Raw genomic sequence first — 22,706 nt, 5'->3', positions numbered from 1 at the left:
TGGCTCCCCGGCTCCACAGCTCCTCAGTTCCACGGGCAGGGCAGGCCGGCAGGCAGGTGCCTGGGATAGCAGCCCCGCACCGCACAGCTCTGTGTATGGATTCCGGAAGAGATCGCCACGCCCCCTCCACACAACCCACCCGGTGGAAGCAGTCTAAGAGCAAGCAGGCTCCACCAACCCACTCCCGGGGATGCAGTGTACGCCCACCTGCGTGCCTGTGTGCCTGCTTGCCTGTGTGGAATGTGCAATGTGCGTGCTTGTGTGAGTAGCCCCATGTGGGTGCACGTGTGTTCGTGTAGGCCACATTAGGCGCCTTTGTGTGTGTGTGTGTGTGTTGTGCGTGCATGCTTGTGCCTATGTGGTCTGGGGTTTTGCCTGCTTTTGTGTCTGTCTGTTGGGGAGTGTGTGCATTCTTGCCTGATGTGTGTGTGTGCGCGTGCGTGCGTGTGCTGTGTGTGTGTGTGTTCGTTCGCTTGCTGTGCGTGCACGCTTGTGCGGATGTGTGTCCGTCTGCAGTGTCTGATGGCGTGCGTGCGTGCGTACACGCGTGCTTGAGTGTGTTTCTGCGTGCGTGGGTGTGCGTGTGCCTGTGTGCCTGCCCCCGCCCGCACCGTCCACGAGCAGAGAGCGCCAAGACCCAAGTTCCAAGTTCCAAGTTCCAAATTCCAAGTTTCCTGGGCCCCACCGGTCGGTCAGCCCAGGAGCATCTTCCACGCTGGACAGCCTGCCTTTCTCTCTTCTCCCCCACGGGCAGAACGGCGTGCCGCCCGCTTCACAGGGAGGCATCTTCAATGGGGGACTGGATGGCCCCGCTGGCTGGCGATAGGGGATAGGGCTGGGACTGGGGGTGGGGGTGGGGGTGGGCATGGGGCGGAACTGGAATCTTGGGAGCTGGCATTCCAAGTTCCAAAGAGAGAACCAAGGTTTCTCCTGAAGGCGAGAAAGCTCACAGGCGCCCAGGCACACAGTCTCTCTAACCCAATCCCAGGCTTTGGGATTTCTAGATTCTCCAGGAGGAGGGGGATACTCTGGGGAGAGGAGGAAGAGGAGCAGGAGGAGAAGGAGGGAGGAGGTAGAGGAAGAGGAGGAGGAGGAGGAGCAGGAGCAGGAGGAGCAGGAGGAGCAGCAGGAGGAGCAGGAGGAGCAGGAGCAGGAGCAGGCGCAGGAGCAGGAGGAGCAGCAGGAGGAACAGGAGGAGCAGGAGCAGGAGGATCAGGAGGAGGAGCAGGAGGAGAAGCAGGAGCAGGAGCAGGAGCAGGAGCAGGAGCAGGAGCAGGAGCAGGAGCAGGAGCAGGAGCAGGAGCAGGAGCAGGAGCAGGAGCAGGAGCAGGAGGAGCAGGAGCAGGAGGAACAGGAGGAGAAGCAGGATCAGGAGGAGGAGCAGGAGCAGGAGCAGGAGCAGGAGCAGGAGCAGGAGCAGGAGCAGGAGCAGGAGCAGGAGCAGGAGCAGGAGCAGGAGCAGGAGCAGGAGCAGGAGCAGGAGGGAAAGGAAACAACAGTTTCCCGTTCCCCAATGATGAGAGACTAGCGCCTAGCCACTACCAGACCCGTCGAGGCACCACCTTACCTAGTACTAGGGCACCAGCAAGACAGTGTCTACCCCTGTCTGGAAGGATGATGACCCAAGCGATCCGACCGCTACGCCTGAGCCTCTCTGGGCACCTCCCCCGCGAACTCCTCCTGCCACCACCCCATGCCACCCCACCCCAGCCCCACCCCACCCCCAACCCGGGCGCCCATCTCCCCACGCAACCCCCACGCCTCCTCCAGAGCGGGGACACAAGTGGCCTGCGGGACGACACAGGAGGGCTCTCACCTGCCCAAAGGCAAGGAGCTGGCTGGCTACCTGGCAACAGTTCCCAGGTGGAGGGAGAGTCCGGGTCCAAAGCCGACCCCTGCCCCGGAAGGCCCTGAGGCCCTGTCAAAGCCGGCACCCGTGGATTCCCCACCGAGGGAGGCCGAGGGCGGGCAAGGGAGGAGCCAGCCAGCTTGCGGGGCCAGCCAAGCTGCCAGGGGCACGGTTGGGGCGCGGTGAGGGTGCCCGATGAGGAACGGGAGACAAGGGAGACAAGGGAGACAAGGGAGACAAGGGAGACAAGGTCGGTGGGTAGGGCTGGCGACTGCTCCTGGCCCCGGAGCCCGGCTCCGGGCCGGGGCAGAGGGCTGAGGAAGGAGGGCCTAGCTGGCAGGCTGGCTGGCTGGCTGGTGGGCGGGTTGGAGGGGCTCGTCCGTCTGTCCGTCCGTCCGTCCGTCCGGATTCGGTCTCGGACTCACTCGGGAGGGCGTGGGGGCGTGGGGACGGGCGGGCTGGCGTGCAGGAGCGCAGGCCAGTGCTGCAGCAGGCTCTTGTGGCGCCACAGCGACAACACGCCTCCGTCTACGGCCATACCACCCTGAACGCGCCCGATCTCGTCTGATCTCGGAAGCTAAGCAGGGTCGGGCCTGGTTAGTACTTGGATGGGAGACCGCCTGGGAATACCGGGTGCTGTAGGCTTTTTTCTTCTTCTTCCCTTGCTCTTTTCTTCTTCTTCTTCTTCTTCTTCTTCTTCTTCTTCTTCTTCTTCTTCTTCTTCTTCTTCTTCTTCTTCTTCTTCTTCTTCTTCTTCTTCTCTTCCTTCTCCTCCTCCTCCTCCTCCTCCTCCTCCTCCTCCTCCTCCTCTTCCTCCTCTTCCTCCTCTTCCTCCTCCTCCTTCCTTCTCCTCTTTTGGCCCCTTTGGCCTTCGCGACCGCGGGCCAGCCGGGACCAGGACAACACCAGGACAATCCGCACCCCGGAAAGAGGGCCCACCTCTCACAAGGTTCCAAATCCACCCACCGGTCAGCGCCCTCAGGCACGAGGGGAAACACCCGAGTGGGCAAGGAATGCCAGGACCCCTCAAGGAAGCTAAGACTCGCACGGTAGAGGCTGTCTTGAGTGGCGTGCAGCCAAGTGAGACCCTGGGCCAGCCACCATCGTCCTTGGCTCCCCGGCTCCACAGCTCCTCAGTTCCACGGGCAGGGCAGGCCGGCAGGCAGGTGCCTGGGATAGCAGCCCCGCACCGCACAGCTCTGTGTATGGATTCCGGAAGAGATCGCCACGCCCCCTCCACACAACCCACCCGGTGGAAGCAGTCTAAGAGCAAGCAGGCTCCACCAACCCACTCCCGGGGATGCAGTGTACGCCCACCTGCGTGCCTGTGTGCCTGCTTGCCTGTGTGGAATGTGCAATGTGCGTGCTTGTGTGAGTAGCCCCATGTGGGTGCACGTGTGTTCGTGTAGGCCACATTAGGCGCCTTTGTGTGTGTGTGTGTGTGTTGTGCGTGCATGCTTGTGCCTATGTGGTCTGGGGTTTTGCCTGCTTTTGTGTCTGTCTGTTGGGGAGTGTGTGCATTCTTGCCTGATGTGTGTGTGTGCGCGTGCGTGCGTGTGCTGTGTGTGTGTGTGTTCGTTCGCTTGCTGTGCGTGCACGCTTGTGCGGATGTGTGTCCGTCTGCAGTGTCCGATGGCGTGCGTGCGTGCGTACACGCGTGCTTGAGTGTGTTTCTGCGTGCGTGGGTGTGCGTGTGCCTGTGTGCCTGCCCCCGCCCGCACCGTCCACGAGCAGAGAGCGCCAAGACCCAAGTTCCAAGTTCCAAGTTCCAAATTCCAAGTTTCCTGGGCCCCACCGGTCGGTCAGCCCAGGAGCATCTTCCACGCTGGACAGCCTGCCTTTCTCTCTTCTCCCCCACGGGCAGAACGGCGTGCCGCCCGCTTCACAGGGAGGCATCTTCAATGGGGGACTGGATGGCCCCGCTGGCTGGCGATAGGGGATAGGGCTGGGACTGGGGGTGGGGGTGGGGGTGGGCATGGGGCGGAACTGGAATCTTGGGAGCTGGCATTCCAAGTTCCAAAGAGAGAACCAAGGTTTCTCCTGAAGGCGAGAAAGCTCACAGGCGCCCAGGCACACAGTCTCTCTAACCCAATCCCAGGCTTTGGGATTTCTAGATTCTCCAGGAGGAGGGGGATACTCTGGGGAGAGGAGGAAGAGGAGCAGGAGGAGAAGGAGGGAGGAGGTAGAGGAAGAGGAGGAGGAGCAGGAGCAGGAGCAGGAGGAGCAGGAGGAGCAGCAGGAGGAGCAGGAGGAGCAGGAGCAGGAGCAGGCGCAGGAGCAGGAGGAGCAGCAGGAGGAACAGGAGGAGCAGGAGCAGGAGGAGCAGGAGGAGCAGCAGGAGGAGCAGGAGGAGCAGGAGCAGGAGCAGGCGCAGGAGCAGGAGGAGCAGCAGGAGGAACAGGAGGAGCAGGAGCAGGAGGATCAGGAGGAGGAGCAGGAGGAGAAGCAGGAGCAGGAGCAGGAGCAGGAGCAGGAGCAGGAGCAGGAGCAGGAGCAGGAGCAGGAGCAGGAGCAGGAGCAGGAGCAGGAGCAGGAGCAGGAGCAGGAGCAGGAGCAGGAGCAGGAGCAGGAGCAGGAGCAGGAGCAGGAGCAGGAGCAGGAGCAGGAGCAGGAGCAGGAGGGAAAGGAAACAACAGTTTCCCGTTCCCCAATGATGAGAGACTAGCGCCTAGCCACTACCAGACCGGCACCACCTTACCTAGTACTAGGGCACCAGCAAGACAGTGTCTACCCCTGTCTGGAAGGATGATGACCCAAGCGATCCGACCGCTACGCCTGAGCCTCTCTGGGCACCTCCCCCGCGAACTCCTCCTGCCACCACCCCATGCCACCCCACCCCAGCCCCACCCCACCCCCAACCCGGGCGCCCATCTCCCCACGCAACCCCCACGCCTCCTCCAGAGCGGGGACACAAGTGGCCTGCGGGACGACACAGGAGGGCTCTCACCTGCCCAAAGGCAAGGAGCTGGCTGGCTACCTGGCAACAGTTCCCAGGTGGAGGGAGAGTCCGGGTCCAAAGCCGACCCCTGCCCCGGAAGGCCCTGAGGCCCTGTCAAAGCCGGCACCCGTGGATTCCCCACCGAGGGAGGCCGAGGGCGGGCAAGGGAGGAGCCAGCCAGCTTGCGGGGCCAGCCAAGCTGCCAGGGGCACGGTTGGGGCGCGGTGAGGGTGCCCGATGAGGAACGGGAGACAAGGGAGACAAGGGAGACAAGGGAGACAAGGGAGACAAGGTCGGTGGGTAGGGCTGGCGACTGCTCCTGGCCCCGGAGCCCGGCTCCGGGCCGGGGCAGAGGGCTGAGGAAGGAGGGCCTAGCTGGCAGGCTGGCTGGCTGGCTGGTGGGCGGGTTGGAGGGGCTCGTCCGTCTGTCCGTCCGTCCGTCCGTCCGGATTCGGTCTCGGACTCACTCGGGAGGGCGTGGGGGCGTGGGGACGGGCGGGCTGGCGTGCAGGAGCGCAGGCCAGTGCTGCAGCAGGCTCTTGTGGCGCCACAGCGACAACACGCCTCCGTCTACGGCCATACCACCCTGAACGCGCCCGATCTCGTCTGATCTCGGAAGCTAAGCAGGGTCGGGCCTGGTTAGTACTTGGATGGGAGACCGCCTGGGAATACCGGGTGCTGTAGGCTTTTTTCTTCTTCTTCCCTTGCTCTTTTCTTCTTCTTCTTCTTCTTCTTCTTCTTCTTCTTCTTCTTCTTCTTCTTCTTCTTCTTCTTCTTCTTCTTCTCTTCCTTCTCCTCCTCCTCCTCCTCCTCCTCCTCCTCCTCCTCCTCCTCCTCTTCCTCCTCTTCCTCCTCTTCCTCCTCCTCCTTCCTTCTCCTCTTTTGGCCCCTTTGGCCTTCGCGACCGCGGGCCAGCCGGGACCAGGACAACACCAGGACAATCCGCACCCCGGAAAGAGGGCCCACCTCTCACAAGGTTCCAAATCCACCCACCGGTCAGCGCCCTCAGGCACGAGGGGAAACACCCGAGTGGGCAAGGAATGCCAGGACCCCTCAAGGAAGCTAAGACTCGCACGGTAGAGGCTGTCTTGAGTGGCGTGCAGCCAAGTGAGACCCTGGGCCAGCCACCATCGTCCTTGGCTCCCCGGCTCCACAGCTCCTCAGTTCCACGGGCAGGGCAGGCCGGCAGGCAGGTGCCTGGGATAGCAGCCACGCACCGCACAGCTCTGTGTATGGATTCCGGAAGAGATCGCCACGCCCCCTCCACACAACCCACCCGGTGGAAGCAGTCTAAGAGCAAGCAGGCTCCACCAACCCACTCCCGGGGATGCAGTGTACGCCCACCTGCGTGCCTGTGTGCCTGCTTGCCTGTGTGGAATGTGCAATGTGCGTGCTTGTGTGAGTAGCCCCATGTGGGTGCACGTGTGTTCGTGTAGGCCACATTAGGCGCCTTTGTGTGTGTGTGTGTGTGTTGTGCGTGCATGCTTGTGCCTATGTGGTCTGGGGTTTTGCCTGCTTTTGTGTCTGTCTGTTGGGGAGTGTGTGCATTCTTGCCTGATGTGTGTGTGTGCGCGTGCGTGCGTGTGCTGTGTGTGTGTGTGTTCGTTCGCTTGCTGTGCGTGCACGCTTGTGCGGATGTGTGTCCGTCTGCAGTGTCCGATGGCGTGCGTGCGTGCGTACACGCGTGCTTGAGTGTGTTTCTGCGTGCGTGGGTGTGCGTGTGCCTGTGTGCCTGCCCCCGCCCGCACCGTCCACGAGCAGAGAGCGCCAAGACCCAAGTTCCAAGTTCCAAGTTCCAAATTCCAAGTTTCCTGGGCCCCACCGGTCGGTCAGCCCAGGAGCATCTTCCACGCTGGACAGCCTGCCTTTCTCTCTTCTCCCCCACGGGCAGAACGGCGTGCCGCCCGCTTCACAGGGAGGCATCTTCAATGGGGGACTGGATGGCCCCGCTGGCTGGCGATAGGGGATAGGGCTGGGACTGGGGGTGGGGGTGGGGGTGGGCATGGGGCGGAACTGGAATCTTGGGAGCTGGCATTCCAAGTTCCAAAGAGAGAACCAAGGTTTCTCCTGAAGGCGAGAAAGCTCACAGGCGCCCAGGCACACAGTCTCTCTAACCCAATCCCAGGCTTTGGGATTTCTAGATTCTCCAGGAGGAGGGGGATACTCTGGGGAGAGGAGGAAGAGGAACAGGAGGAGAAGGAGGGAGGAGGTAGAGGAAGAGGAGGAGGAGGAGGAGCAGGAGCAGGAGGAGCAGGAGGAGCAGCAGGAGGAGCAGGAGGAGCAGGAGGAGCAGCAGGAGGAGCAGGAGGAGCAGGAGCAGGAGCAGGCGCAGGAGCAGCAGGAGGAACAGGAGGAGCAGGAGCAGGAGGAGCAGGAGGAGCAGCAGGAGGAGCAGGAGGAGCAGGAGCAGGAGCAGGCGCAGGAGCAGGAGGAGCAGCAGGAGGAACAGGAGGAGCAGGAGGATCAGGAGGAGGAGCAGGAGGAGAAGCAGGAGCAGGAGCAGGAGCAGGAGCAGGAGCAGGAGCAGGAGCAGGAGCAGGAGCAGGAGCAGGAGCAGGAGGGAAAGGAAACAACAGTTTCCCGTTCCCCAATGATGAGAGACTAGCGCCTAGCCACTACCAGACCCGTCGAGGCACCACCTTACCTAGTACTAGGGCACCAGCAAGACAGTGTCTACCCCTGTCTGGAAGGATGATGACCCAAGCGATCCGACCGCTACGCCTGAGCCTCTCTGGGCACCTCCCCCGCGAACTCCTCCTGCCACCACCCCATGCCACCCCACCCCAGCCCCACCCCACCCCCAACCCGGGCGCCCATCTCCCCACGCAACCCCCACGCCTCCTCCAGAGCGGGGACACAAGTGGCCTGCGGGACGACACAGGAGGGCTCTCACCTGCCCAAAGGCAAGGAGCTGGCTGGCTACCTGGCAACAGTTCCCAGGTGGAGGGAGAGTCCGGGTCCAAAGCCGACCCCTGCCCCGGAAGGCCCTGAGGCCCTGTCAAAGCCGGCACCCGTGGATTCCCCACCGAGGGAGGCCGAGGGCGGGCAAGGGAGGAGCCAGCCAGCTTGCGGGGCCAGCCAAGCTGCCAGGGGCACGGTTGGGGCGCGGTGAGGGTGCCCGATGAGGAACGGGAGACAAGGGAGACAAGGGAGACAAGGGAGACAAGGGAGACAAGGTCGGTGGGTAGGGCTGGCGACTGCTCCTGGCCCCGGAGCCCGGCTCCGGGCCGGGGCAGAGGGCTGAGGAAGGAGGGCCTAGCTGGCAGGCTGGCTGGCTGGCTGGTGGGCGGGTTGGAGGGGCTCGTCCGTCTGTCCGTCCGTCCGTCCGTCCGGATTCGGTCTCGGACTCACTCGGGAGGGCGTGGGGGCGTGGGGACGGGCGGGCTGGCGTGCAGGAGCGCAGGCCAGTGCTGCAGCAGGCTCTTGTGGCGCCACAGCGACAACACGCCTCCGTCTACGGCCATACCACCCTGAACGCGCCCGATCTCGTCTGATCTCGGAAGCTAAGCAGGGTCGGGCCTGGTTAGTACTTGGATGGGAGACCGCCTGGGAATACCGGGTGCTGTAGGCTTTTTTCTTCTTCTTCCCTTGCTCTTTTCTTCTTCTTCTTCTTCTTCTTCTTCTTCTTCTTCTTCTTCTTCTTCTTCTTCTTCTTCTTCTTCTTCTTCTTCTTCTTCTTCTTCTCTTCCTTCTCCTCCTCCTCCTCCTCCTCTTCCTCCTCTTCCTCCTCTTCCTCCTCCTCCTTCCTTCTCCTCTTTTGGCCCCTTTGGCCTTCGCGACCGCGGGCCAGCCGGGACCAGGACAACACCAGGACAATCCGCACCCCGGAAAGAGGGCCCACCTCTCACAAGGTTCCAAATCCACCCACCGGTCAGCGCCCTCAGGCACGAGGGGAAACACCCGAGTGGGCAAGGAATGCCAGGACCCCTCAAGGAAGCTAAGACTCGCACGGTAGAGGCTGTCTTGAGTGGCGTGCAGCCAAGTGAGACCCTGGGCCAGCCACCATCGTCCTTGGCTCCCCGGCTCCACAGCTCCTCAGTTCCACGGGCAGGGCAGGCCGGCAGGCAGGTGCCTGGGATAGCAGCCCCGCACCGCACAGCTCTGTGTATGGATTCCGGAAGAGATCGCCACGCCCCCTCCACACAACCCACCCGGTGGAAGCAGTCTAAGAGCAAGCAGGCTCCACCAACCCACTCCCGGGGATGCAGTGTACGCCCACCTGCGTGCCTGTGTGCCTGCTTGCCTGTGTGGAATGTGCAATGTGCGTGCTTGTGTGAGTAGCCCCATGTGGGTGCACGTGTGTTCGTGTAGGCCACATTAGGCGCCTTTGTGTGTGTGTGTGTGTGTTGTGCGTGCATGCTTGTGCCTATGTGGTCTGGGGTTTTGCCTGCTTTTGTGTCTGTCTGTTGGGGAGTGTGTGCATTCTTGCCTGATGTGTGTGTGTGCGCGTGCGTGCGTGTGCTGTGTGTGTGTGTGTTCGTTCGCTTGCTGTGCGTGCACGCTTGTGCGGATGTGTGTCCGTCTGCAGTGTCCGATGGCGTGCGTGCGTGCGTACACGCGTGCTTGAGTGTGTTTCTGCGTGCGTGGGTGTGCGTGTGCCTGTGTGCCTGCCCCCGCCCGCACCGTCCACGAGCAGAGAGCGCCAAGACCCAAGTTCCAAGTTCCAAGTTCCAAATTCCAAGTTTCCTGGGCCCCACCGGTCGGTCAGCCCAGGAGCATCTTCCACGCTGGACAGCCTGCCTTTCTCTCTTCTCCCCCACGGGCAGAACGGCGTGCCGCCCGCTTCACAGGGAGGCATCTTCAATGGGGGACTGGATGGCCCCGCTGGCTGGCGATAGGGGATAGGGCTGGGACTGGGGGTGGGGGTGGGGGTGGGCATGGGGCGGAACTGGAATCTTGGGAGCTGGCATTCCAAGTTCCAAAGAGAGAACCAAGGTTTCTCCTGAAGGCGAGAAAGCTCACAGGCGCCCAGGCACACAGTCTCTCTAACCCAATCCCAGGCTTTGGGATTTCTAGATTCTCCAGGAGGAGGGGGATACTCTGGGGAGAGGAGGAAGAGGAGCAGGAGGAGAAGGAGGGAGGAGGTAGAGGAAGAGGAGGAGGAGGAGGAGCAGGAGCAGGAGGAGCAGGAGGAGCAGCAGGAGGAGCAGGAGGAGCAGGAGCAGGAGCAGGCGCAGGAGCAGGAGGAGCAGCAGGAGGAACAGGAGGAGCAGGAGCAGGAGGATCAGGAGGAGGATCAGGAGGAGGAGCAGGAGCAGGAGCAGGAGCAGGAGCAGGAGCAGGAGCAGGAGCAGGAGCAGGAGCAGGAGCAGGAGCAGGAGCAGGAGCAGGAGCAGGAGCAGGAGCAGGAGCAGGAGGGAAAGGAAACAACAGTTTCCCGTTCCCCAATGATGAGAGACTAGCGCCTAGCCACTACCAGGCCCGTCGAGGCACCACCTTACCTAGTACTAGGGCACCAGCAAGACAGTGTCTACCCCTGTCTGGAAGGATGATGACCCAAGCGATCCGACCGCTACGCCTGAGCCTCTCTGGGCACCTCCCCCGCGAACTCCTCCTGCCACCACCCCATGCCACCCCACCCCAGCCCCACCCCACCCCCAACCCGGGCGCCCATCTCCCCACGCAACCCCCACGCCTCCTCCAGAGCGGGGACACAAGTGGCCTGCGGGACGACACAGGAGGGCTCTCACCTGCCCAAAGGCAAGGAGCTGGCTGGCTACCTGGCAACAGTTCCCAGGTGGAGGGAGAGTCCGGGTCCAAAGCCGACCCCTGCCCCGGAAGGCCCTGAGGCCCTGTCAAAGCCGGCACCCGTGGATTCCCCACCGAGGGAGGCCGAGGGCGGGCAAGGGAGGAGCCAGCCAGCTTGCGGGGCCAGCCAAGCTGCCAGGGGCACGGTTGGGGCGCGGTGAGGGTGCCCGATGAGGAACGGGAGACAAGGGAGACAAGGGAGACAAGGGAGACAAGGGAGACAAGGTCGGTGGGTAGGGCTGGCGACTGCTCCTGGCCCCGGAGCCCGGCTCCGGGCCGGGGCAGAGGGCTGAGGAAGGAGGGCCTAGCTGGCAGGCTGGCTGGCTGGCTGGTGGGCGGGTTGGAGGGGCTCGTCCGTCTGTCCGTCCGTCCGTCCGTCCGGATTCGGTCTCGGACTCACTCGGGAGGGCGTGGGGGCGTGGGGACGGGCGGGCTGGCGTGCAGGAGCGCAGGCCAGTGCTGCAGCAGGCTCTTGTGGCGCCACAGCGACAACACGCCTCCGTCTACGGCCATACCACCCTGAACGCGCCCGATCTCGTCTGATCTCGGAAGCTAAGCAGGGTCGGGCCTGGTTAGTACTTGGATGGGAGACTGCCTGGGAATACCGGGTGCTGTAGGCTTTTTTCTTCTTCTTCCCTTGCTCTTTTCTTCTTCTTCTTCTTCTTCTTCTTCTTCTTCTTCTTCTTCTTCTTCTTCTTCTTCTTCTTCTTCTTCTTCTTCTTCTTCTTCTCTTCTCCTCCTCCTCCTCCTCCTCCTCCTCCTCCTCCTCCTCCTCCTCTTCCTCCTCTTCCTCCTCTTCCTCCTCCTCCTTCCTTCTCCTCTTTTGGCCCCTTTGGCCTTCGCGACCGCGGGCCAGCCGGGACCAGGACAACACCAGGACAATCCGCACCCCGGAAAGAGGGCCCACCTCTCACAAGGTTCCAAATCCACCCACCGGTCAGCGCCCTCAGGCACGAGGGGAAACACCCGAGTGGGCAAGGAATGCCAGGACCCCTCAAGGAAGCTAAGACTCGCACGGTAGAGGCTGTCTTGAGTGGCGTGCAGCCAAGTGAGACCCTGGGCCAGCCACCATCGTCCTTGGCTCCCCGGCTCCACAGCTCCTCAGTTCCACGGGCAGGGCAGGCCGGCAGGCAGGTGCCTGGGATAGCAGCCCCGCACCGCACAGCTCTGTGTATGGATTCCGGAAGAGATCGCCACGCCCCCTCCACACAACCCACCCGGTGGAAGCAGTCTAAGAGCAAGCAGGCTCCACCAACCCACTCCCGGGGATGCAGTGTACGCCCACCTGCGTGCCTGTGTGCCTGCTTGCCTGTGTGGAATGTGCAATGTGCGTGCTTGTGTGAGTAGCCCCATGTGGGTGCACGTGTGTTCGTGTAGGCCACATTAGGCGCCTTTGTGTGTGTGTGTGTGTGTTGTGCGTGCATGCTTGTGCCTATGTGGTCTGGGGTTTTGCCTGCTTTTGTGTCTGTCTGTTGGGGAGTGTGTGCATTCTTGCCTGATGTGTGTGTGTGCGCGTGCGTGCGTGTGCTGTGTGTGTGTGTGTTCGTTCGCTTGCTGTGCGTGCACGCTTGTGCGGATGTGTGTCCGTCTGCAGTGTCCGATGGCGTGCGTGCGTGCGTACACGCGTGCTTGAGTGTGTTTCTGCGTGCGTGGGTGTGCGTGTGCCTGTGTGCCTGCCCCCGCCCGCACCGTCCACGAGCAGAGAGCGCCAAGACCCAAGTTCCAAGTTCCAAGTTCCAAATTCCAAGTTTCCTGGGCCCCACCGGTCGGTCAGCCCAGGAGCATCTTCCACGCTGGACAGCCTGCCTTTCTCTCTTCTCCCCCACGGGCAGAACGGCGTGCCGCCCGCTTCACAGGGAGGCATCTTCAATGGGGGACTGGATGGCCCCGCTGGCTGGCGATAGGGGATAGGGCTGGGACTGGGGGTGGGGGTGGGGGTGGGCATGGGGCGGAACTGGAATCTTGGGAGCTGGCATTCCAAGTTCCAAAGAGAGAACCAAGGTTTCTCCTGAAGGCGAGAAAGCTCACAGGCGCCCAGGCACACAGTCTCTCTAACCCAATCCCAGGCTTTGGGATTTCTAGATTCTCCAGGAGGAGGGGGATACTCTGGGGAGAGGAGGAAGAGGAGCAGGAGGAGAAGGAGGGAGGAGGTAGAGGAAGAGGAGGAGGAGGAGGAGCAGGAGCAGGAGGAGCAGGAGGAGCAGCAGGAGGAGCAGGAGGAGCAGGAGCAGGAGCAGGCGCAGGAGCAGGAGGAGCAGCAGGAGGAACAGGAGGAGCAGGAGCAGGAGGATCAGGAGGAGGAGCAGGAGGAGAAGCAGGAGCAGGAGCAGGAGCAGGAGCAGGAGCAGGAGCAGGAGCAGGAGCAGGAGCAGGAGGGAAAGGAAACAACAGTTTCCCGTTCCCCAATGATGAGAGACTAGCGCCTAGCCACTACCAGGCCCGTCGAGGCACCACCTTACCTAGTACTAGGGCACCAGCCAGACAGTGTCTACCCCTGTCTGGAAGGATGATGACCCAAGCGATCCGACCGCTACGCCTGAGCCTCTCTGGGCACCTCCCCCGCGAACTCCTCCTGCCACCACCCCATGCCACCCCACCCCAGCCCCACCCCACCCCCAACCCGGGCGCCCATCTCCCCACGCAACCCCCACGCCTCCTCCAGAGCGGGGACACAAGTGGCCTGCGGGACGACACAGGAGGGCTCTCACCTGCCCAAAGGCAAGGAGCTGGCTGGCTACCTGGCAACAGTTCCCAGGTGGAGGGAGAGTCCGGGTCCAAAGCCGACCCCTGCCCCGGAAGGCCCTGAGGCCCTGTCAAAGCCGGCACCCGTGGATTCCCCACCGAGGGAGGCCGAGGGCGGGCAAGGGAGGAGCCAGCCAGCTTGCGGGGCCAGCCAAGCTGCCAGGGGCACGGTTGGGGCGCGGTGAGGGTGCCCGATGAGGAACGGGAGACAAGGGAGACAAGGGAGACAAGGGAGACAAGGGAGACAAGGTCGGTGGGTAGGGCTGGCGACTGCTCCTGGCCCCGGAGCCCGGCTCCGGGCCGGGGCAGAGGGCTGAGGAAGGAGGGCCTAGCTGGCAGGCTGGCTGGCTGGCTGGTGGGCGGGTTGGAGGGGCTCGTCCGTCTGTCCGTCCGTCCGTCCGTCCGTCCGGATTCGGTCTCGGACTCACTCGGGAGGGCGTGGGGGCGTGGGGACGGGCGGGCTGGCGTGCAGGAGCGCAGGCCAGTGCTGCAGCAGGCTCTTGTGGCGCCACAGCGACGACACGCCTCCGTCTACGGCCATACCACCCTGAACGCGCCCGATCTCGTCTGATCTCGGAAGCTAAGCAGGGTCGGGCCTGGTTAGTACTTGGATGGGAGACCGCCTGGGAATACCGGGTGCTGTAGGCTTTTTTCTTCTTCTTCCCTTGCTCTTTTCTTCTTCTTCTTCTTCTTCTTCTTCTTCTTCTTCTTCTTCTTCTTCTTCTTCTTCTTCTTCTTCTTCTTCTTCTTCTTCTTCTTCTCTTCCTTCTCCTCCTCCTCCTCCTCCTCCTCCTCCTCCTCCTCTTCCTCCTCTTCCTCCTCTTCCTCCTCCTCCTTCCTTCTCCTCTTTTGGCCCCTTTGGCCTTCGCGACCGCGGGCCAGCCGGGACCAGGACAACACCAGGACAATCCGCACCCCGGAAAGAGGGCCCACCTCTCACAAGGTTCCAAATCCACCCACCGGTCAGCGCCCTCAGGCACGAGGGGAAACACCCGAGTGGGCAAGGAATGCCAGGACCCCTCAAGGAAGCTAAGACTCGCACGGTAGAGGCTGTCTTGAGTGGCGTGCAGCCAAGTGAGACCCTGGGCCAGCCACCATCGTCCTTGGCTCCCCGGCTCCACAGCTCCTCAGTTCCACGGGCAGGGCAGGCCGGCAGGCAGGTGCCTGGGATAGCAGCCCCGCACCGCACAGCTCTGTGTATGGATTCCGGAAGAGATCGCCACGCCCCCTCCACACAACCCACCCGGTGGAAGCAGTCTAAGAGCAAGCAGGCTCCACCAACCCACTCCCGGGGATGCAGTGTACGCCCACCTGCGTGCCTGTGTGCCTGCTTGCCTGTGTGGAATGTGCAATGTGCGTGCTTGTGTGAGTAGCCCCATGTGGGTGCACGTGTGTTCGTGTAGGCCACATTAGGCGCCTTTGTGTGTGTGTGTGTGTGTTGTGCGTGCATGCTTGTGCCTATGTGGTCTGGGGTTTTGCCTGCTTTTGTGTCTGTCTGTTGGGGAGTGTGTGCATTCTTGCCTGATGTGTGTGTGTGCGCGTGCGTGCGTGTGCTGTGTGTGTGTGTGTTCGTTCGCTTGCTGTGCGTGCACGCTTGTGCGGATGTGTGTCCGTCTGCAGTGTCCGATGGCGTGCGTGCGTGCGTACACGCGTGCTTGAGTGTGTTTCTGCGTGCGTGGGTGTGCGTGTGCCTGTGTGCCTGCCCCCGCCCGCACCGTCCACGAGCAGAGAGCGCCAAGACCCAAGTTCCAAGTTCCAAGTTCCAAATTCCAAGTTTCCTGGGCCCCACCGGTCGGTCAGCCCAGGAGCATCTTCCACGCTGGACAGCCTGCCTTTCTCTCTTCTCCCCCACGGGCAGAACGGCGTGCCGCCCGCTTCACAGGGAGGCATCTTCAATGGGGGACTGGATGGCCCCGCTGGCTGGCGATAGGGGATAGGGCTGGGACTGGGGGTGGGGGTGGGGGTGGGCATGGGGCGGAACTGGAATCTTGGGAGCTGGCATTCCAAGTTCCAAAGAGAGAACCAAGGTTTCTCCTGAAGGCGAGAAAGCTCACAGGCGCCCAGGCACACAGTCTCTCTAACCCAATCCCAGGCTTTGGGATTTCTAGATTCTCCAGGAGGAGGGGGATACTCTGGGGAGAGGAGGAAGAGGAGCAGGAGGAGAAGGAGGGAGGAGGTAGAGGAAGAGGAGGAGGAGGAGGAGCAGGAGCAGGAGGAGCAGGAGGAGCAGCAGGAGGAGCAGGAGGAGCAGGAGCAGGAGCAGGCGCAGGAGCAGGAGCAGGAGCAGGAGCAGGAGCAGGAGCAGGAGCAGGAGCAGGAGCAGGAGGGAAAGGAAACAACAGTTTCCCGTTCCCCAATGATGAGAGACTAGCGCCTAGCCACTACCAGACCCGTCGAGGCACCACCTTACCTAGTACTAGGGCACCAGCAAGACAGTGTCTACCCCTGTCTGGAAGGATGATGACCCAAGCGATCCGACCGCTACGCCTGAGCCTCTCTGGGCACCTCCCCCGCGAACTCCTCCTGCCACCACCCCATGCCACCCCACCCCAGCCCCACCCCACCCCCAACCCGGGCGCCCATCTCCCCACGCAACCCCCACGCCTCCTCCAGAGCGGGGACACAAGTGGCCTGCGGGACGACACAGGAGGGCTCTCACCTGCCCAAAGGCAAGGAGCTGGCTGGCTACCTGGCAACAGTTCCCAGGTGGAGGGAGAGTCCGGGTCCAAAGCCGACCCCTGCCCCGGAAGGCCCTGAGGCCCTGTCAAAGCCGGCACCCGTGGATTCCCCACCGAGGGAGGCCGAGGGCGGGCAAGGGAGGAGCCAGCCAGCTTGCGGGGCCAGCCAAGCTGCCAGGGGCACGGTTGGGGCGCGGTGAGGGTGCCCGATGAGGAACGGGAGACAAGGGAGACAAGGGAGACAAGGGAGACAAGGGAGACAAGGTCGGTGGGTAGGGCTGGCGACTGCTCCTGGCCCCGGAGCCCGGCTCCGGGCCGGGGCAGAGGGCTGAGGAAGGAGGGCCTAGCTGGCAGGCTGGCTGGCTGGCTGGTGGGCGGGTTGGAGGGGCTCGTCCGTCTGTCCGTCCGTCCGTCCGTCCGGATTCGGTCTCGGACTCACTCGGGAGGGCGTGGGGGGCGTGGGGACGGGCGGGCTGGCGTGCAGGAGCGCAGGCCAGTGCTGCAGCAGGCTCTTGTGGCGCCACAGCGACGACACGCCTCCGTCTACGGCCATACCACCCTGAACGCGCCCGATCTCGTCTGATCTCGGAAGCTAAGCAGGGTCGGGCCTGGTTAGTACTTGGATGGGAGACCGCCTGGGAATACCGGGTGCTGTAGGCTTTTTTCTTCTTCTTCCCTTGCTCTTTTCTTCTTCTTCTTCTTCTTCTTCTTCTTCTTCTTCTTCTTCTTCTTCTTCTTCTTCTTCTTCTTCTTCTTCTTCTTCTTCTTCTCTTCCTTCTCCTCCTCCTCCTCCTCCTCCTCCTCCTCCTCCTCCTCTTCCTCCTCTTCCTCCTCTTCCTCCTCCTCCTTCCTTCTCCTCTTTTGGCCCCTTTGGCCTTCGCGACCGCGGGCCAGCCGGGACCAGGACAACACCAGGACAATCCGCACCCCGGAAAGAGGGCCCACCTCTCACAAGGTTCCAAATCCACCCACCGGTCAGCGCCCTCAGGCACGAGGGGAAACACCCGAGTGGGCAAGGAATGCCAGGACCCCTCAAGGAAGCTAAGACTCGCACGGTAGAGGCTGTCTTGAGTGGCGTGCAGCCAAGTGAGACCCTGGGCCAGCCACCATCGTCCTTGGCTCCCCGGCTCCACAGCTCCTCAGTTCCACGGGCAGGGCAGGCCGGCAGGCAGGTGCCTGGGATAGCAGCCCCGCACCGCACAGCTCTGTGTATGGATTCCGGAAGAGATCGCCACGCCCCCTCCACACAACCCACCCGGTGGAAGCAGTCTAAGAGCAAGCAGGCTCCACCAACCCACTCCCGGGGATGCAGTGTACGCCCACCTGCGTGCCTGTGTGCCTGCTTGCCTGTGTGGAATGTGCAATGTGCGTGCTTGTGTGAGTAGCCCCATGTGGGTGCACGTGTGTTCGTGTAGGCCACATTAGGCGCCTTTGTGTGTGTGTGTGTGTGTTGTGCGTGCATGCTTGTGCCTATGTGGTCTGGGGTTTTGCCTGCTTTTGTGTCTGTCTGTTGGGGAGTGTGTGCATTCTTGCCTGATGTGTGTGTGTGCGCGTGCGTGCGTGTGCTGTGTGTGTGTGTGTTCGTTCGCTTGCTGTGCGTGCACGCTTGTGCGGATGTGTGTCCGTCTGCAGTGTCCGATGGCGTGCGTGCGTGCGTACACGCGTGCTTGAGTGTGTTTCTGCGTGCGTGGGTGTGCGTGTGCCTGTGTGCCTGCCCCCGCCCGCACCGTCCACGAGCAGAGAGCGCCAAGACCCAAGTTCCAAGTTCCAAGTTCCAAATTCCAAGTTTCCTGGGCCCCACCGGTCGGTCAGCCCAGGAGCATCTTCCACGCTGGACAGCCTGCCTTTCTCTCTTCTCCCCCACGGGCAGAACGGCGTGCCGCCCGCTTCACAGGGAGGCATCTTCAATGGGGGACTGGATGGCCCCGCTGGCTGGCGATAGGGGATAGGGCTGGGACTGGGGGTGGGGGTGGGGGTGGGCATGGGGCGGAACTGGAATCTTGGGAGCTGGCATTCCAAGTTCCAAAGAGAGAACCAAGGTTTCTCCTGAAGGCGAGAAAGCTCACAGGCGCCCAGGCACACAGTCTCTCTAACCCAATCCCAGGCTTTGGGATTTCTAGACTCTCCAGGAGGAGGGGGATACTCTGGGGAGAGGAGGAAGAGGAGCAGGAGGAGAAGGAGGGAGGAGGTAGAGGAAGAGGAGGAGGAGGAGGAGCAGGAGCAGGAGGAGCAGGAGGAGCAGCAGGAGGAGCAGGAGGAGCAGGAGCAGGAGCAGGCGCAGGAGCAGGAGGAGCAGCAGGAGGAACAGGAGGAGCAGGAGCAGGAGGATCAGGAGGAGGAGCAGGAGGAGAAGCAGGAGCAGGAGCAGGAGCAGGAGCAGGAGCAGGAGCAGGAGCAGGAGCAGGAGCAGGAGCAGGAGCAGGAGCAGGAGCAGGAGCAGGAGCAGGAGCAGGAGGGAAAGGAAACAACAGTTTCCCGTTCCCCAATGATGAGAGACTAGCGCCTAGCCACTACCAGACCCGTCGAGGCACCACCTTACCTAGTACTAGGGCACCAGCAAGACAGTGTCTACCCCTGTCTGGAAGGATGATGACCCAAGCGATCCGACCGCTACGCCTGAGCCTCTCTGGGCACCTCCCCCGCGAACTCCTCCTGCCACCACCCCATGCCACCCCACCCCAGCCCCACCCCACCCCCAACCCGGGCGCCCATCTCCCCACGCAACCCCCACGCCTCCTCCAGAGCGGGGACACAAGTGGCCTGCGGGACGACACAGGAGGGCTCTCACCTGCCCAAAGGCAAGGAGCTGGCTGGCTACCTGGCAACAGTTCCCAGGTGGAGGGAGAGTCCGGGTCCAAAGCCGACCCCTGCCCCGGAAGGCCCTGAGGCCCTGTCAAAGCCGGCACCCGTGGATTCCCCACCGAGGGAGGCCGAGGGCGGGCAAGGGAGGAGCCAGCCAGCTTGCGGGGCCAGCCAAGCTGCCAGGGGCACGGTTGGGGCGCGGTGAGGGTGCCCGATGAGGAACGGGAGACAAGGGAGACAAGGGAGACAAGGGAGACAAGGGAGACAAGGTCGGTGGGTAGGGCTGGCGACTGCTCCTGGCCCCGGAGCCCGGCTCCGGGCCGGGGCAGAGGGCTGAGGAAGGAGGGCCTAGCTGGCAGGCTGGCTGGCTGGCTGGTGGGCGGGTTGGAGGGGCTCGTCCGTCTGTCCGTCCGTCCGTCCGTCCGGATTCGGTCTCGGACTCACTCGGGAGGGCGTGGGGGCGTGGGGACGGGCGGGCTGGCGTGCAGGAGCGCAGGCCAGTGCTGCAGCAGGCTCTTGTGGCGCCACAGCGACGACACGCCTCCGTCTACGGCCATACCACCCTGAACGCGCCCGATCTCGTCTGATCTCGGAAGCTAAGCAGGGTCGGGCCTGGTTAGTACTTGGATGGGAGACCGCCTGGGAATACCGGGTGCTGTAGGCTTTTTTCTTCTTCTTCCCTTGCTCTTTTCTTCTTCTTCTTCTTCTTCTTCTTCTTCTTCTTCTTCTTCTTCTTCTTCTTCTTCTTCTTCTTCTTCTTCTTCTTCTTCTCTTCCTTCTCCTCCTCCTCCTCCTCCTCCTCCTCCTCCTCCTCCTCTTCCTCCTCTTCCTCCTCTTCCTCCTCCTCCTTCCTTCTCCTCTTTTGGCCCCTTTGGCCTTCGCGACCGCGGGCCAGCCGGGACCAGGACAACACCAGGACAATCCGCACCCCGGAAAGAGGGCCCACCTCTCACAAGGTTCCAAATCCACCCACCGGTCAGCGCCCTCAGGCACGAGGGGAAACACCCGAGTGGGCAAGGAATGCCAGGACCCCTCAAGGAAGCTAAGACTCGCACGGTAGAGGCTGTCTTGAGTGGCGTGCAGCCAAGTGAGACCCTGGGCCAGCCACCATCGTCCTTGGCTCCCCGGCTCCACAGCTCCTCAGTTCCACGGGCAGGGCAGGCCGGCAGGCAGGTGCCTGGGATAGCAGCCCCGCACCGCACAGCTCTGTGTATGGATTCCGGAAGAGATCGCCACGCCCCCTCCACACAACCCACCCGGTGGAAGCAGTCTAAGAGCAAGCAGGCTCCACCAACCCACTCCCGGGGATGCAGTGTACGCCCACCTGCGTGCCTGTGTGCCTGCTTGCCTGTGTGGAATGTGCAATGTGCGTGCTTGTGTGAGTAGCCCCATGTGGGTGCACGTGTGTTCGTGTAGGCCACATTAGGCGCCTTTGTGTGTGTGTGTGTGTGTTGTGCGTGCATGCTTGTGCCTATGTGGTCTGGGGTTTTGCCTGCTTTTGTGTCTGTCTGTTGGGGAGTGTGTGCATTCTTGCCTGATGTGTGTGTGTGCGCGTGCGTGCGTGTGCTGTGTGTGTGTGTGTTCGTTCGCTTGCTGTGCGTGCACGCTTGTGCGGATGTGTGTCCGTCTGCAGTGTCCGATGGCGTGCGTGCGTGCGTACACGCGTGCTTGAGTGTGTTTCTGCGTGCGTGGGTGTGCGTGTGCCTGTGTGCCTGCCCCCGCCCGCACCGTCCACGAGCAGAGAGCGCCAAGACCCAAGTTCCAAGTTCCAAGTTCCAAATTCCAAGTTTCCTGGGCCCCACCGGTCGGTCAGCCCAGGAGCATCTTCCACGCTGGACAGCCTGCCTTTCTCTCTTCTCCCCCACGGGCAGAACGGCGTGCCGCCCGCTTCACAGGGAGGCATCTTCAATGGGGGACTGGATGGCCCCGCTGGCTGGCGATAGGGGATAGGGCTGGGACTGGGGGTGGGGGTGGGGGTGGGCATGGGGCGGAACTGGAATCTTGGGAGCTGGCATTCCAAGTTCCAAAGAGAGAACCAAGGTTTCTCCTGAAGGCGAGAAAGCTCACAGGCGCCCAGGCACACAGTCTCTCTAACCCAATCCCAGGCTTTGGGATTTCTAGACTCTCCAGGAGGAGGGGGATACTCTGGGGAGAGGAGGAAGAGGAGCAGGAGGAGAAGGAGGGAGGAGGTAGAGGAAGAGGAGGAGGAGGAGGAGCAGGAGCAGGAGGAGCAGGAGGAGCAGCAGGAGGAGCAGGAGGAGCAGGAGCAGGAGCAGGCGCAGGAGCAGGAGGAGCAGCAGGAGGAACAGGAGGAGCAGGAGCAGGAGGATCAGGAGGAGGAGCAGGAGGAGAAGCAGGAGCAGGAGCAGGAGCAGGAGCAGGAGCAGGAGCAGGAGCAGGAGCAGGAGCAGGAGCAGGAGCAGGAGCAGGAGCAGGAGCAGGAGCAGGAGCAGGAGCAGGAGGGAAAGGAAACAACAGTTTCCCGTTCCCCAATGATGAGAGACTAGCGCCTAGCCACTACCAGACCCGTCGAGGCACCACCTTACCTAGTACTAGGGCACCAGCAAGACAGTGTCTACCCCTGTCTGGAAGGATGATGACCCAAGCGATCCGACCGCTACGCCTGAGCCTCTCTGGGCACCTCCCCCGCGAACTCCTCCTGCCACCACCCCATGCCACCCCACCCCAGCCCCACCCCACCCCCAACCCGGGCGCCCATCTCCCCACGCAACCCCCACGCCTCCTCCAGAGCGGGGACACAAGTGGCCTGCGGGACGACACAGGAGGGCTCTCACCTGCCCAAAGGCAAGGAGCTGGCTGGCTACCTGGCAACAGTTCCCAGGTGGAGGGAGAGTCCGGGTCCAAAGCCGACCCCTGCCCCGGAAGGCCCTGAGGCCCTGTCAAAGCCGGCACCCGTGGATTCCCCACCGAGGGAGGCCGAGGGCGGGCAAGGGAGGAGCCAGCCAGCTTGCGGGGCCAGCCAAGCTGCCAGGGGCACGGTTGGGGCGCGGTGAGGGTGCCCGATGAGGAACGGGAGACAAGGGAGACAAGGGAGACAAGGGAGACAAGGGAGACAAGGTCGGTGGGTAGGGCTGGCGACTGCTCCTGGCCCCGGAGCCCGGCTCCGGGCCGGGGCAGAGGGCTGAGGAAGGAGGGCCTAGCTGGCAGGCTGGCTGGCTGGCTGGTGGGCGGGTTGGAGGGGCTCGTCCGTCTGTCCGTCCGTCCGTCCGTCCGGATTCGGTCTCGGACTCACTCGGGAGGGCGTGGGGGCGTGGGGACGGGCGGGCTGGCGTGCAGGAGCGCAGGCCAGTGCTGCAGCAGGCTCTTGTGGCGCCACAGCGACAACACGCCTCCGTCTACGGCCATACCACCCTGAACGCGCCCGATCTCGTCTGATCTCGGAAGCTAAGCAGGGTCGGGCCTGGTTAGTACTTGGATGGGAGACCGCCTGGGAATACCGGGTGCTGTAGGCTTTTTTCTTCTTCTTCCCTTGCTCTTTTCTTCTTCTTCTTCTTCTTCTTCTTCTTCTTCTTCTTCTTCTTCTTCTTCTTCTTCTTCTTCTTCTTCTTCTTCTCTTCCTTCTCCTCCTCCTCCTCCTCCTCCTCCTCCTCCTCCTCCTCCTCTTCCTCCTCTTCCTCCTCTTCCTCCTCCTCCTTCCTTCTCCTCTTTTGGCCCCTTTGGCCTTCGCGACCGCGGGCCAGCCGGGACCAGGACAACACCAGGACAATCCGCACCCCGGAAAGAGGGCCCACCTCTCACAAGGTTCCAAATCCACCCACCGGTCAGCGCCCTCAGGCACGAGGGGAAACACCCGAGTGGGCAAGGAATGCCAGGACCCCTCAAGGAAGCTAAGACTCGCACGGTAGAGGCTGTCTTGAGTGGCGTGCAGCCAAGTGAGACCCTGGGCCAGCCACCATCGTCCTTGGCTCCCCGGCTCCACAGCTCCTCA

The 22,706-nt window shown here is 62.9% G+C and overlaps 8 non-coding genes across 8 annotated transcripts; all 8 read left to right on the top strand.

Moving 5' to 3' along the window:
* Positions 1–2,375: 2,375 nt before the first annotated feature.
* LOC148118569 (5S ribosomal RNA) lies at positions 2,376–2,494 on the top strand. The gene has a single exon (XR_015736093.1). It is a non-coding gene; the product is annotated as a 5S ribosomal RNA (ribosomal RNA).
* A 2,861-nt stretch (positions 2,495–5,355) lies between these two features.
* LOC148118568 (5S ribosomal RNA) lies at positions 5,356–5,474 on the top strand. The gene has a single exon (XR_015736092.1). It is a non-coding gene; the product is annotated as a 5S ribosomal RNA (ribosomal RNA).
* Positions 5,475–8,239: 2,765 nt separating this feature from the next.
* Positions 8,240–8,358, top strand: LOC148118567 (5S ribosomal RNA). The gene has a single exon (XR_015736091.1). It is a non-coding gene; the product is annotated as a 5S ribosomal RNA (ribosomal RNA).
* Positions 8,359–11,036: 2,678 nt separating this feature from the next.
* On the top strand, positions 11,037–11,155 carry LOC148118566 (5S ribosomal RNA). Its single transcript, XR_015736067.1, has one exon. It is a non-coding gene; the product is annotated as a 5S ribosomal RNA (ribosomal RNA).
* A 2,651-nt stretch (positions 11,156–13,806) lies between these two features.
* On the top strand, positions 13,807–13,925 carry LOC148118565 (5S ribosomal RNA). Its single transcript, XR_015736090.1, has one exon. It is a non-coding gene; the product is annotated as a 5S ribosomal RNA (ribosomal RNA).
* A 2,571-nt stretch (positions 13,926–16,496) lies between these two features.
* Positions 16,497–16,615, top strand: LOC148118564 (5S ribosomal RNA). Its single transcript, XR_015736089.1, has one exon. It is a non-coding gene; the product is annotated as a 5S ribosomal RNA (ribosomal RNA).
* A 2,687-nt stretch (positions 16,616–19,302) lies between these two features.
* LOC148118563 (5S ribosomal RNA) lies at positions 19,303–19,421 on the top strand. The gene has a single exon (XR_015736088.1). It is a non-coding gene; the product is annotated as a 5S ribosomal RNA (ribosomal RNA).
* Positions 19,422–22,111: 2,690 nt separating this feature from the next.
* LOC148118562 (5S ribosomal RNA) lies at positions 22,112–22,230 on the top strand. The gene has a single exon (XR_015736087.1). It is a non-coding gene; the product is annotated as a 5S ribosomal RNA (ribosomal RNA).
* Positions 22,231–22,706: the final 476 nt, after the last annotated feature.

The sequence above is a fragment of the Myodes glareolus genome, chromosome 22, assembly GCF_982192425.1.
Source record: "Myodes glareolus chromosome 22, mMyoGla1.1, whole genome shotgun sequence".
Classification (NCBI taxonomy): Eukaryota; Metazoa; Chordata; class Mammalia; order Rodentia; family Cricetidae; genus Myodes; species Myodes glareolus.
Note: the sequence above shows the minus strand (reverse complement) of the source record. Positions and strands in the feature narration are given on the sequence as shown.